The sequence below is a fragment of the Cyprinodon variegatus genome, unplaced genomic scaffold (genome assembly GCF_000732505.1).
Source record: "Cyprinodon variegatus isolate N-32 unplaced genomic scaffold, C_variegatus-1.0 Scaffold83, whole genome shotgun sequence".
Taxonomy (NCBI): domain Eukaryota; kingdom Metazoa; phylum Chordata; class Actinopteri; order Cyprinodontiformes; family Cyprinodontidae; genus Cyprinodon; species Cyprinodon variegatus.
The window spans coordinates 350,239-364,518 of NW_015150536.1; the positions used below are offsets into that span (position 1 = coordinate 350,239).

At 36.1% G+C, this 14,280-nt stretch overlaps 1 protein-coding gene across 1 annotated transcript in view; it reads left to right on the forward strand.

Annotated features, from left to right (window-relative positions):
- The first annotated feature begins 6,986 nt into the window (after positions 1-6,986).
- Positions 6,987-14,280, forward strand: part of kiaa0040 (KIAA0040 ortholog) — a 15,331-nt gene continuing 8,037 nt past the window's right edge. The window contains exon 1 of the mRNA XM_015373216.1: positions 6,987-7,168. The gene's annotated coding sequence lies outside the window, so the exon portion shown is untranslated. The remainder of the gene's footprint in view (positions 7,169-14,280) is intronic.

Here is a 14,280-nt window from a genome sequence, read left to right on the forward strand (position 1 = left end):
ATACACGCAAACCTTTGATAGATCCGGCCCTGTGAGATCAATAACGTTCTACAGTATTCTATTCAATATTACCTATGCATAGAAATACAGCAGTTTGTTGACAAACTGTAACACCTATGTTGACAAGCAATGTTGAAGGAGGTATTACAGCAAGCTGTATAAAACTTATTCAAATTAGCTGCTTTTGTCACCTGCCCAACTGGCTTCAGCAAAAAGTGTCATTTTTTGGTTAAACTGCTTTGGAGAGGACCAAAATTCAAATAGTCATATCTTCTTAACTTATATTTTAACACTGTTGATGTCATTGGAAAGCTTAGACTCCAGTGTTTCAGGATCTGTGAATAAATCAAGACAACCCTGGGTAGACTTTTTCATGATTTTGCTGAGCTGTCATTTTTAAAGTCTACAAATGTCTCTTGCTGCATGATAAATGTAAAAAAGTTCTTTATATTTTACATATTAGTCTAGAATACATTGATAAGACTCACTTTACTCCAAAGCCCAATCTTGCTGGTGTAAAAACCCAAGGGACTAAAGTTAATTTAATACGTAAAAAAACTAATCTAAATTATAATTATTCATGCCCGCTGAAAAGATCATTAACACAAAACAAATTTCGGATTTTTGTATTGATATATAGATGGACAGCTTCTTATATTTAACTCTGGTTAGTTCTAGAAACCCTTCTTTATCTCTTCTTCTTTTTATCTCCATTTATCCATCTGGGAACATATCCACGTTTTCATACAGCATTGACCACAGAGCTGGCCTTGGCGTGAGGCTGATGAAAAGCGGCATTGTGGCCCACCCGCAGCCTCTTGTGCTCTCCCAGAGTCTCTTACATCTCACTGAGCCCAGAAAGTTAACAGGCCCTGGCAGGCATCTGAATAAGAGGGAGGTGCAACCCAGATTTCCCTTTTAGGCTCTTGCTGTGATGGAGCTGTAAACACTGGGGCATAATTGGACGACCAGCCGGTGAGAAGCTTGATTTTCATCAGACATTTATTGATGCTCAGAGCCCTGTAAGTTGGAATGGGAAAACATGGTCACACAGGACCTTATAATTTACAGAAACACTGAGAACATAAAGATTTGTCTATTGACAACCTTGGTGGTGTTTAAAATGGTGCAAGGGCCGACATCCTTGATTAACTTCATGCACTGTGTAAGCTTACGACGAATCTCTTTTTCTCCTTGATACAAATGCTGTATTGGAAATTAAATCTTGAAAACAATGTTAATTAAATCTATCAGCATGTTTGAATAAATAAGATAAAAGAGTATAGATTTTATTTTGCCTGTATGGTGGCTTGTATGATTAAAATCCTTGACAAAAGCTGGTACTAATTGCTGCAGAGTTGCATATATTTGGCAAATGGTTGAATTGCTTTGCTGTCTGCTATAAGTTAAGGCTGAGTTGAAGCCTAAAGTTTCACATTGTAGCGTCACACAAATAAATTGGCCTAAATCTTAGGCTACGTTCACATAGCAGACTACAGTGACCTGTATCTGATCTTTTCATAACAGTCTGAACAACACAGATCCAATGTTTTCCAATGTGACCCAGGCCACTTGGCTATGTGGTCCTGAATTCGTTACGAATCTGATCTTTACAAATGCGATCTGTGTGTGACCGGCCAGGTCGCATTCATCCAACGGAATGTCATTAATGCTCAACAAAGGTCAGGATTTTGCGTTTTTCTAAGCAGAAGCAGGAAGAAAAACAACAACCATGGAGGACGATGATGCAGAGAGCAGTCTTTATTTTCACCCATCTTAAAAAGATTGTTTTTTTAATGCACCGGCTGAGGTTGGGAGAGAAATTAACGATAGCTAGATGAGCTCCAGCACTACCATACATGTTTACTTCTGTAAACAGAGAGAACCCTTGCTTGTGATGTCATTGTGTCCTCTACTGCGCATGCGGGACACTTAAGTTGTGTTAATACAGTTCACAGAGTAGAACACATACAAATCGCATTTATTTGGAAATGTGAAGGACCACACAAGAGAATCAGATTTAACAAAAAAATTGGAATTGAGCATCAAGGCCTGCAGTGTGAACGTAGCTTTAGATGAAAGCTAATGCAGTAAAAAAAAAAAAAGGCCTTACACATAGATGTATGATGTATGTTACTGTCTTCAGATTCATTTATCAAATACAACAAATAATATTTTGGGAGTCCTTCCGATCCTAATTTTTTTTTTAAAAGGATTGATCTGTGGTTTCTGCAGCTTTTGGGACTGAAAACCTTTCTTTTTTTTTTACATTTATTGGAAATAATTTGTAGCACTGTTTCCTTGAAGCAGGACGGTTCTGGTTTGCCGACCTGGGGGCTTTCTGCATGGAGTATGCATGTTCTCCCTGTGCATGCATCTGTTGTCTCCGGGTACTCTGGCTTCCTCCCACATTTCAAAAACATGACTATTAATTTATTTGGCTTTAGTCTTGAGTGTGTTTGTGCATGGTTGTATGTCTCTCAATAGTCCTGTGAAAGACTGGCAACCTGAGCTAACATTAAATCAAAAGCTAACATTAAATCTAAAAGATAAAATATAATACTTGGGGAAGTTGCCTGTCTGCTCATTGATCTTCTCTGCATGTGTTTTATAATGTGGAAACCTTTTAACATTCAGGCCCTTAGTATTTATCCTTCATATTTTTTAAGTGAGAATTTTTGCTTTTAAGATTCAAGTGTCCTCCTGCATCACCTGTGCACTGCTGGAGATAGACGCCAGCCCCACTGTAACCCTGAAGGAATAAGGGGGAGAAGATGGATGGATTTATTGTAATCACTAAATTACTGCAATAATTAATCTGCACACGATTTTTATGTTTTTATATAAATATATATAGATATATAGATTTGTAAAGTGCATTTTTTTTTATTATGCATTAATTCTATTAACTGATATATGTTTTCTCTTTTTTGTTTTACAGATTTTAATTGATTATTTAGACTGATTTAAAAGAAGTTCAAGCAGTAGAATCATTAGAAACATGCTTTACTTATTAAGTTAGGGACACTTTCTAAAATGAGCTTTTCCTTTGAAAATATTTTTTATGGATCACTTACATCACTTAAAAATCTGCTTTCCTGTTTTGGGGAAGGATCAGAGCTAACTGATCTCCTGGACTTGATTGGTGCATTTTTGTCAGCACGCAAAGTATTTAGTGCTGCCTGCTTGATAAATCCTACACGGAAACAATGGATGAATACTTGTAAAACAATTGCAAAAATTTTGCACTTAGTACTTATGAAGAGAGAATTTTCTAAGTGAATGTCCTGGCACTCATCCTGCACACACAGACACAGACACAAGACAAACCAAAACAAGGAAGTGCATTCATGGCATAGTTTATTGCAGTGTGACCACATAAGGTCATATCATGGCTTTTGCTTTTTTTAGACTGGTTATCAGACTTTTGAGTTCTAAGAAATGTGAGCCAATGTCTTGCTTTAGGTGATAATGTAATAGCAGTAATACAGGGGAATAAATGTTGTATTTACTAATGTTCTTACAGTAAAACACCATATCTACAGTATTTTAGCTAAACATTTGTTTTCCCAACTCCACATATCGTAGAGGGCCCAGATATAAAACACCCAAACAGTGTGACTGTATTCCCATAGAACATTTTTTACTTCCCCATCTGGAAATACCCGAAATGCTATAATAAACCTAGAAAGTCCCTGTTGATTAATGGTCAGCCTTTGGTAATGAAAAATATATCTCCCTCCGCAATTCAATTTAATCTCTCTGTTTTATTCAAGTTACAGAGTAGAAAGGGTATAAAATCAAGTCTAAGGAAGTTGGATGGAACATATGAGAATTATGCAGTTGATTTTTATGTAATAACATCTTAAAATAGCTGTCTGACTTCATATGCAACAAGGAAGCCCTTGTGAAAACTTTTAGTTAACACTCTAACAGATGGCTTGTAAAGCACAAGAAGAAATTCCTTATAAAGTGAAGGTATGCATTTTCGCCAAAACATCGTCAAACATTTTACACGGCTGAGTCATTGTGTAGGTCTGCCCCTGAGGAGACTTTATTGGCCAAGCTATTCCTGGACACTTGTCAGATCCCACTATAACCTCCCTCTAGTCACTTTTCATTACTGCTCACATTCAAGAACTCACATAGCACACAGTGTTGCACATGTTCTAGTGTATAGCATGTTAAAGGTCTCTGTGATCGGAACTGCTCTCTTACATGGCCCAGTAATTCCATAAGCCTTTAGCTAATGCTTCTAGTAATGTCACAGCTCCTTTTTCCTTTGCCATCATGATTGTCTGACCAGTGATCCAACATAAGCTCATTGGTCTTTCCTGCAATTTGTTCAGCGATAGACCTTAGCTGGATAAAGGGATGTATTATTTCAGCTTTTCCCTCCAACTATAGTTCAGATCCACTGTGAAAATGGCAGCTACATCCATTACAGCAGCAGGTCAAAGTGGTATAAATTAAGGGTAAGGTTTCACAAAGGAAATGGGACACATACAAGAGGTCAGTGCAGAATAAGCTGAAAATGCAGTGTCCTTGAAATAAAGAAAAGTTATAATGGCATGCTTTTTTTATAACACCAATTCAGTTTCCAACATGAAAAATGAAAAAATATTGTCAAATACATCCCCCTTGATACATTTATCCAGTAATTGCAAATTTCTTGTAATGGCTGCTGCAGAACATCCAACTGTTTTCCCATGTTAGTCATTGCTATAACTGAAAACTAAATGAGTACCAGGCAACATCCAGAACTTTTAGAATCAAATATTCAAATATCTCTGCCAGATTGACTCCAACACATGGGTTTCCAAAGTAGCAAATGGAATATTAATATATAAATGAATTTCATTATTAAGTGCCATAAAGATGAATTTCCATCAGGGGAAGTGTCGTTTTGGCAAGGCCATTAATCAACTCTTTCTCGAGGTGAATGGACACACTCGAGCCTTAACAGCTGTTGGGCTGGGCCTAGTTTCACATTGTGGCACTAAACGCACTGCCAGTCAGCCAAGCACACTCTGGGCTAGCACTGCATAAAAGAGTGTGTATGTGTGGATGTATGCTCCAGCCTTTATAACAGTATAAGGCACATTTTTCCAATTTTACTTTGTGAGTACTATTCACTACTGTTACAGGTTAGGTTTACCAGGACTATTATGTGAACTGGGTTGAGGTGAGGTCAGGTTAAGGGTATGGCTCAGGGTCAAAGAAATCAACAGTGAAAAAAACATAATGAAAGTAATGTGTGACTGCAGAGTCCTTGTAGAGATAGGAAGCCGTGGTATGCATTTGTGTGCATCTGTGTAAAAAGCTGACAGTCAGGCACACCTGCAAGATGTGGTAAGACTTGCCTCATCAAATCTCTTGAAACCATGCCTTGCAGGCACAAAAGAGCACACTGAAAGTGCAGTCAGTTAGTCAGCTGATCAGGAAGTATGTGTTTCTTTCTTTTTTTTTTGTTTGCAGAACTGCCATTGAGAGTGCATTATCACAAAGTCACAGCTGTACTCTGATCATGCTGCAGACTTCATACAAAGTAAACAAAGCAAGCATTATTTAAAAGAACTGTGAATAACCCACAAGCACAAACAACTTAGGCATATTAATAACTGACTATGAAGCAGGGATATATATCCCCTTACAAAAGCATTCATACCCGCATACCTTTTTCACACTTTGCATTGTTGCAACTGCATACTTAAATTTTTTTAAATTAAATTTTAAGTGGGTAAATAAGTAAAATTTCAGGAGTTTTCAAATATTTACTAATTTTCTTTTACAAATTACAAATCCCCAAAGTGTTGGATGCATTAATACTCAGTGCCCCTAGGTTAATACTTTGTAATGACATTTTTATCTGCAAGTACAGCTGCAAGTCTATTTCTTTCCCGCTTTTGCACATCAGGATCTCAAATATTTGACCATTCTTGTTTGCAAATTGCTCAGCTTCAGCCAGATTGGATCCACAACTTTAGTAAACAATAGTTTTTAAGTGTGCACAAATTCTCAGTTATATTTAGATATTGACCATGTGAGATTTTGCATTACATTTGCACCAAAGCTAAAAAGCTTAAGGGTTTCATCTGAATAGAGAATTTTCTTCCCCAATGATTTTCTCCCCAACTTTCATGGTCTATGGTACATCTCAACCAACGAGTGTTTTGGCAACATTACAAGCTGATAATAATATATTACAGTTTGTTGTTTTATTGAGATAAAATGTAGAAGTATTTACTGGCATAAAAATTTTTTTTGCAAAATGTTGAGATAATCTACTTCCCCAGTTCACTAAGACCCACATCTTACATTGTGTGAACGGACATAGAGTTCATAAATAAGTGCACTTTAGCTCAAAGACATTCCCTTAAAGGATGAGATGAATGTTTCCTACTTGAATAAAAATCCCATTTTGCTTGACTGAGCTGAGAGCATTGACCACAGTGCCACAGGCAGATTGTCAAGGTTTGTGAGCGAACGAACTTCACATGACATGTCGCTTTCATATCGCACTGTTATCCGACTCATTCACCTGCCGTTGTTCTCAGCAGCGTTGAAAATTTCACTTCCTTTTTTGCTTTATTCATTTTGGGACTTGGGGATGGGTGGACTCTTGTTTTGTTTCTATGCAAGATGTCTCCACCTTTCCTGCAACATATCCTGCTGTTGCAAGGTCTTCTTGTGTGGTAATGTAATGTAGTAGGGTAGGATTATAACATTCCTCTTCTTCAATAAATAGCTGTTGTGCTTAAAAATCTGAAATTATTAAAGAATTTACACCAAATGTTTTTGAGTTTCTCTTTCTGATGTCACTCTATGCTTGTTTTGTGGGGAAAGTAAGGCAACCGCAAGAATTCAGCACACCGTGCAGGAAACATTAGCATAGACAGAGGGCCCATTCTTACAGAAAGTGGGCAGGGACCAAAACACACTCACACACACTAAAAGAGGAGGAGGAGTACGGAAAACACGGGTAGAGTGAGGGAGAGAAACAGGAACAGAAAGTGAAGGCTTGTCAAGATGTCTGGGTGAAGGGGACCAGAACAGAACACAACACAACAGAAGCCAGATAGAAACCAAAAAGAACAAAAGTTGGAGCGGCTGACGTTATTAAGAAAGGAGGGGTGACCTGACCTGCTGCTACAGAAGCGCCTGCAGGGTAAGGTGCTGCTTTTAAACACATATTGAGTGCCTGTAACTACTCTAAAACTGTTCTAAGTGCTTTCTATGAGTTTTTCAAGCTTTTTGTGTGGTGATGTTAGAAAAAATTGTGCCTTAAAAACAAACTCTGTTAAAAAAACTGTTATTTTGTCTGTGGTCAGAAATGGCAGGATGTATGACAGGTTGCAACAATGTGCTGATGAGTTCTTTCCTGTTGTTTAGTTCTCCAGAATGTCAATAACATAACCTTCTGCTCCTGTTTAGAAAAACACCTTTTCAGTGAAATGCAGCATGAACTGAAACACCTATCTATCAGTGGTCGAGTATATTTATAGATTTACGAAGAATGACAGCTTCCTTCACTTCTTACTTTGTGAATGCTTTCCGTCTCACATCACTCATTTCACTCAGCTGAAATCAAGTTGACACAAGTCTAAAATGTAATGGATTTTTACACTTGTCCCAACTTAATATTACTTCTGAATACACAAACTGCCAAGGAGAAAAAAAAAGAACATTTGGTTTATTTTGGCTCATGTTCTCTGATACAAAATGCTTTTTTCTTTGTCTGAATTAAACTTGGAAGCAGATATTTAAATACACATTACCTTGTTGTTACTCTCTGACATTAAAACAGTCAAAATCCTTCTTATATGGTTATTTATAGGATATTGAAATGATTTCTATTTGCTAAATATCATCAAACTTTCTAAAACGTCACACATTTACTTAAGATATAAGTTCAGCCCCATTTATAAACGTGTTCTCAGGTGTGACCCACTTTTTTTTCTCCATATGTAATTTTGTTATTGTAACTTTGCTCCAACAATTAAAAAAACAGTGTCTGACCCTGTGCAGTGGAAAACTGTGATCAGAGTTTAATATTTATTTTGAAAAAAAGCCTTAGTTCTCTCTAGCTGGCCTTTTAGACCATATTAGGACCCGACTTGTATTTGAATGAACAGCTAAACACTATAATGAGGTTTATCAAGGATTTTTTCTTTTGTCTTTTGTATTTTTCTTTTGCTCCAGGATAGATAATCATATTTTAGATCAAACTGAGTTCCCTTTGAGACTCCTTTCTGAACATTTCTGTGATTTCTGGACATTTCCATTTTGTTTGGTACTGTAGGAAATTATTTAATCAGATGAATTTAGCTCACACACGAATTTGGATATTGTATGCAAAGATTAAATAGACTTATGGAGGTTCAAAACTCTCTTCCCTGCCCTTAACAGATTTTTCTAGGACATCAAACAAGAACACGGCATATTTGAAGTATTTTCCCATAAGCAAAACATCTGTTTATTAAAAGAAATAAATATTTAAACATACAATAGGATTTTTAAGTGGAAGAAATGGACGGATTGGAAAATATGCACAAGGAAGTTTACATAACTGCAGCCTAATGAAGTTTGTGATGCATAAATCAGTCAAAGGTTAGGGGAGATTTGCAAGTTGTAAACTGGGACTTGAATCATTTTCTCAAGAGACACCACACATGGACATTTTTAAGGACATGGGTGAGAGCTCTCTGGTTAATGTGTAAAAGAACTTATGAACTGCAGACATCAGAACATTGTTACCAGAAAAAGAAGAATCACTAGACTTTTCCTCAGTGATCATAGTTCTTGTTTCAACAGAGCAAAATAGGATTTGTATTTAATTTTGAAATCAAGTTCCCAAAGTCTGGGGAAAGGGTGGTGATACATTTACTAGAAAGCAAAATATACATTAAAATTGGCTCTTAAAAAATAACACATGACACAGCTGCATATCTTTATCTTTTGTTGATTTATTCTCTTCTATTTTGCTCTTTTTCCTAAACCAGGCACCTAAAAGCTTTAACATCTTCAAAGAATGACAGAGTAGTCTACTACGTCCTATCCTAAAAACTTGGGTCTATCTAATTCTTCTTCTTTGGTATGCAGATTCACTTTTACATTAATATTATTATTGGATATATGAAGATTATTATTACATGTGCTTGGAACCATATAATGTGATTTACTTAGCAAACTAATTTTATTAGGTCAACCATAAGTTTTATCCCTGGCCATACAAAGGTTTAAGAGAATCCCCTACCTTCTACTGTTTTCTTTCACAAACTGGTGTCAGATATGAGCCACATCTTGCAGAGGGCGCCCATTTTTCACAAGTGGACGATAGGAAATTTTATGCGGGCTAGACAGACTATATAAAACAGTACCTTCTGCTTTTTTAAATGAGCAGTCGCCTTGGGCAGCTCACCACATCGCCCATGTCAGAAGCAGCCCCTGGTTGAGGTAGATGTGTTGCCTTAAATACATGCGTTCCTCATTTTTTCTAATGTTGCGAGCTAACTTGTCAGAAGCTTACTAAATAAAGGCAACAATAAAAACATAAAATGTTTAGTATGCATAAACTAGTAAATAAATAAAAGTGAAATATAATTGATCTCATACACTGACAAAATTGCTAAATAAAAAGCAATGTATGAAGCACTCCGCATTCACTGATTCTTAATGAAAAAGGATCTGCTCTGACTGTGTGCTCAGGGGCAAATCATAAAACATTTCTGATGCCTTCTGTCACTGCTCTGTCTTTTAGGTCACACATGCTTCTTCTAAAGAAGCAGAGGACCAGTTCAGACCAATCAAAACATTATTCTCAGCCCCTTCCTGCCTTTGTGTGCCTTAAGAAGTCAAATGTTCCTGTGTGTGAGTGGCTCAAGGAGAGCACAGTGTCATGAGGAAATGAAAAACCCTCTTAGAAATAGAAATGGAATTTCAGCAAGTTCACTAAAAGAGATGATCATTTATGTTTAAAGGCCACACATTTTAGCTCAGAATATATTGTGTGGGGGCACTTTGTAGCACTGTGGTCTTGCAGCAAGAAGGTTCAAGGTTAAATTAATGGCCCGCGGTCTTTCTGCATGTAGTTTGCTTGTTAACCCTGTGCATGCATGGGTTCTCTCTCCGGGTACTCTGACTTCCTCCCAGAGTCCAAAAACATGACTGTAAGGTTAATTGGCTTATCTAAATTGTCCTTAGGTGCCATTTTGTGTGCATGGTTGTATGCCCTGCGACACCTATCCAGGGTGCACCCTGCCTCTTGCCCCCATGTACCGTCAGAGATAGGCACCAATCCCACCATGACCTTGACGGAATAAGGGGGAGAAGATGGATGGATAGATGTTTCAATGTGAATACAAAAGCCTGATATGAACTGAATCATAAATTAAAATCGGAACGGGCCAGCATTCTTTGGTTACTCAAGTTGAAGCATAAAACACACTGCAAAAAATAAAAATTAAATAAGTATTTTTTTTTTTTTCATAAGGTCATCTTGAATTTAGGAGGTGAGATACTTTGCAATTGAAGATGGTGATTTATACAAAAATAAGAAAAACAAATTGCATTATCTTATTTGGAGTGCATATTATCTAATTATCATATTTTAAGTGTGAAATTACTAATTACATTGGCAAATCATTTTATTTACCTATTTAAATTAAGAGTAAATACACTTAATTTAAATTTTTTTTCCTATTTGTAGATCGTTTTTGCAGTGCAACTGTCCAAAAAAAAGAAAAGTCTAAACTTGTAATTATTAATCATTTTGTAGGAACAAATCAACAATGTGTATTCAGATTACACCATCAGTCTCTTTTAATTTTATCATAATTATCTGGAAATGTGACCACATAAGCAGCAATACTTTATAGCAATCTTTTAGCCCCAACACAGAGTTTGACTTATCCATTACATCAGAGATGGCAAAAGTACTCACTTTCCGTACTTGAGTAAAAGTACAGATACTTGTGTTAAAAAATACTCTGGTAAAAGTGGAAGTACTGATTAAACTTCTTTACTCAAGTAAAAGTAACAAAGTACAGGCTTGTAAATTTACTTAAAGTATAAATGTAAAAGTAGAAACAACTTTTTTCATGCCGTTGCCTACATTTTAAATGGATGTCTGCCAATAGGACTAGATCTCCGTTGTGTTCATTTTCAATCATCTCGTCGTCCATGCTACTATGCTAACGCCACCGCCACCAAGCTGCAATGATTTGCCGCGAATGAATACCGCCGAATCTGTCGATTCATCTTGTAGCGGTGCGTCAAATGCAACGTAGATTCCCATCCAATTAGATTAAATTTGGTATTGATGACGTGAAAAATAATAACGGTAACTCCATTGAAATGATTCAAAACTAAAGTAACGAGACAATTTTTTAAAATGCATGGAGTAGAAAGTACAGATAATTGTGTAAAAATGTAAGGAGTAGAAGTAAAAAGTCGCCATAAAAATAAGTAGTAAAGTAAAGTAAAAATATCAGAAAAATCTACTTGAGTACAGTAACGAAGTATTTGTACTTCGTTACTTCCCATCTCTGCATTACATTTTAAACTTTACCATCCGATTCCATTTGTTGTCTTTGTTACATGGCCATACCAAACTGATAAACCTTGTTTAATGTTTGTTTGTCTTGTTTGGTCACTTAGACAAATAATTACTGTGAAACGATCACATTATGAGTAAGATTATACTTCATACAAATATGCTGTAGATCAAAAAAGACATCACAACAGCAGGAAGTAAGAAAGTAGTGGTTCAAAGGAAAATGATCAGAAACATGAAACATTATGAATCAAGAAAGGTGAAGAGAAGGCATCACCCACTTAAAAGTAAAGTGCTACATCCAAAATTAGCATAGTTGTTTCCATCCTGTAAAATGTTCCAGAATGACAAACACCCAGTGCTTTCAGGTTTTCTTTTAGTTTAGGTTTACAACATGGCTGTGTTAATCCACAATCCTACAGAAATAAAGTGTCAGCAGATATGGTAAAAGGAAGTACAGGTTTGGTTTCTGTAGAAATTACTCAGAAATGATGTGATATGATTACAAATGCTGAAATGATGAGCAATGTGTTACATTTGAGATCAAATAACATATATAGCTGTTAACATAGCAACTAAAGATAAATCTGAGTAAATAAACTGATAAGATGAGAAAACATAGGAAAATATAGTTCTAAACATTTAAAATATATTTTGTTTCTATTCTTTTTGTTTAAAGTAGCACTGTGTACATTGTTAGGATTATTTATATTGATGATGAGTGAGTCTGTTAAACCCTAGTAATGTCTGTGTGTTACATGTCCAAAGGAATGTTTTTCCAAATATTTTATCTAATTAGAACAGTTCTGTCAGGATATACAGTTATCATGTTCATTATGTACTTAACGGGGATTTGGGAATGAAATGGGGGCACAGACATAGTTGATCTTTCTGAACAGCGACTTCTCTCTGTTTTTATCTGGGACACTGTGTTAATAGTTTGATATGGCTGGAGGGGGGGATCTCTCCTTTACAAACCTCTATGATGTAATGATGTGATGATGTGACATTCTAGAGTTGTATAAAACGCTTCTTTAACTGGGATTTGGGGGTGACTTCAATGAGAATCGAGTTAGTAAACGCTGCCCTCTGTAACCCTAAGCAAATTCTCTGGTCTGAGTAAGATTACACTTTCTGTCAAAATCTGTAGTCATGTCTCAGGATTTCTTTAATATATATACATTATGAATTGTTGCTTAAAGAATTTGTCCTGAGCGATTTTTTCTTAGGGAAAAAAATCAGGTAAGAAAGCTTAAAGGAGTAAACACAGAGCTTTCCTTTGCAACATTTTGACCCATGTATTAGCTTAAAGGTATAGTGGAGGATGTTCAATTTATGGGGGGATCATCAAAATAAGTGGTCCTCCTAATTGTCAATCATTCTGGTGATATGTTACCGTAAGGCTGTACTACATGCTCGCCCTCACGTAGCTATCTTACAGGTGATGAGTCTGACATAGTGGAATACATAGTGTATGAGCGATGGAAACAGCAACTTTTAAACAGCGTGGGCGAGGAGAAATGGGCTTGTGCATGCTCACACACATGTTTAATAGGCATTCCCTCTTTGGAGCAGGTACAGGGTTGAACGTTTGCATTTTTTTTTTTGTTTAGTGGAGAGGTTGGGTCTTTTCAAAAATATACGAAAATCCTCCAATATACCTTTAATATGACATAAATATCATTATATATTAGGTTAAGAAACAGTACAGTATGTGGTGCATATTGCTGCTCCAAAACGGCTGCCGCTCTTGATAACTCTCCTTTGTAACTCAATAGGGTCACATCTGTTACCAAATAAGTCATGTGGCCAGGAGCAGCACCTTATAGGTGCAATGTTACCAGGAGTTCTAAAACTGGAAGTTATTGGTAACTAAAAGGTACACAGTGCTGATTTTACTTGGGTTTTTGGGGATCTTTTTTATAATTAGAAACATAATGAAACTGCGTGACATATTTTGACTAAATGAATCGCTCTATGGGGATTTTTTGGTAACATTGGGCTAAAGGTGACTCAGGAGTCAGGGGTTAGTTCAGTGACCAATCCTATGGCTGCCTCGCTTATCTTAGGTGTAGGGCAGGTGTAGCTAGCTTACCACCATAAATGTTTCTGGAATCTCTGAATGTAGTGTAAAGCAGTGCTTCCCAAAGTAGGTGATGTGACTCCTAACATATAGGGAAGGCCAAAATGTATCATAAAATAAATAAATCTACCGTGAAATAAATAGATGTAACTTTTATTTATGTACTTATCCAATGCATGATTCAAATATCAATTTATTTATCATCAATTCTTACATTAAATGGTAAAATGCACAATTAAATAATTAAATGTTCCTTTAATAAGTAAAAAATACATGAAAAACGATAAGGGCAAGTGACTTTCACATGCCCTGAAACTATTTTTACTTGCCCAGTATAATGTTTGATAAATATAGTTCCTAATCTTCATTTTTGTATATATATCAATGAAACATGTTTGTTTTTTAAAGGTTTTTTGTAATTCAGTATTTTTTAAGTTTACAGGTTCCTAGTGTGTATATGCATGCGTCAGATAATGAACTCAAGCCTACATTACCGAGTTAACATGCTTTTCAATCCTTCCTGCACATTCTTTTTAAACTAAACTTTGCTTTAAACTGTTGTGTGCTTGGAAAAAAATAAATAGTAATGTTAAAAAATCTAAAAAAAACTTGACAGGTTAAAAACTTAAGATAAATCACAAGA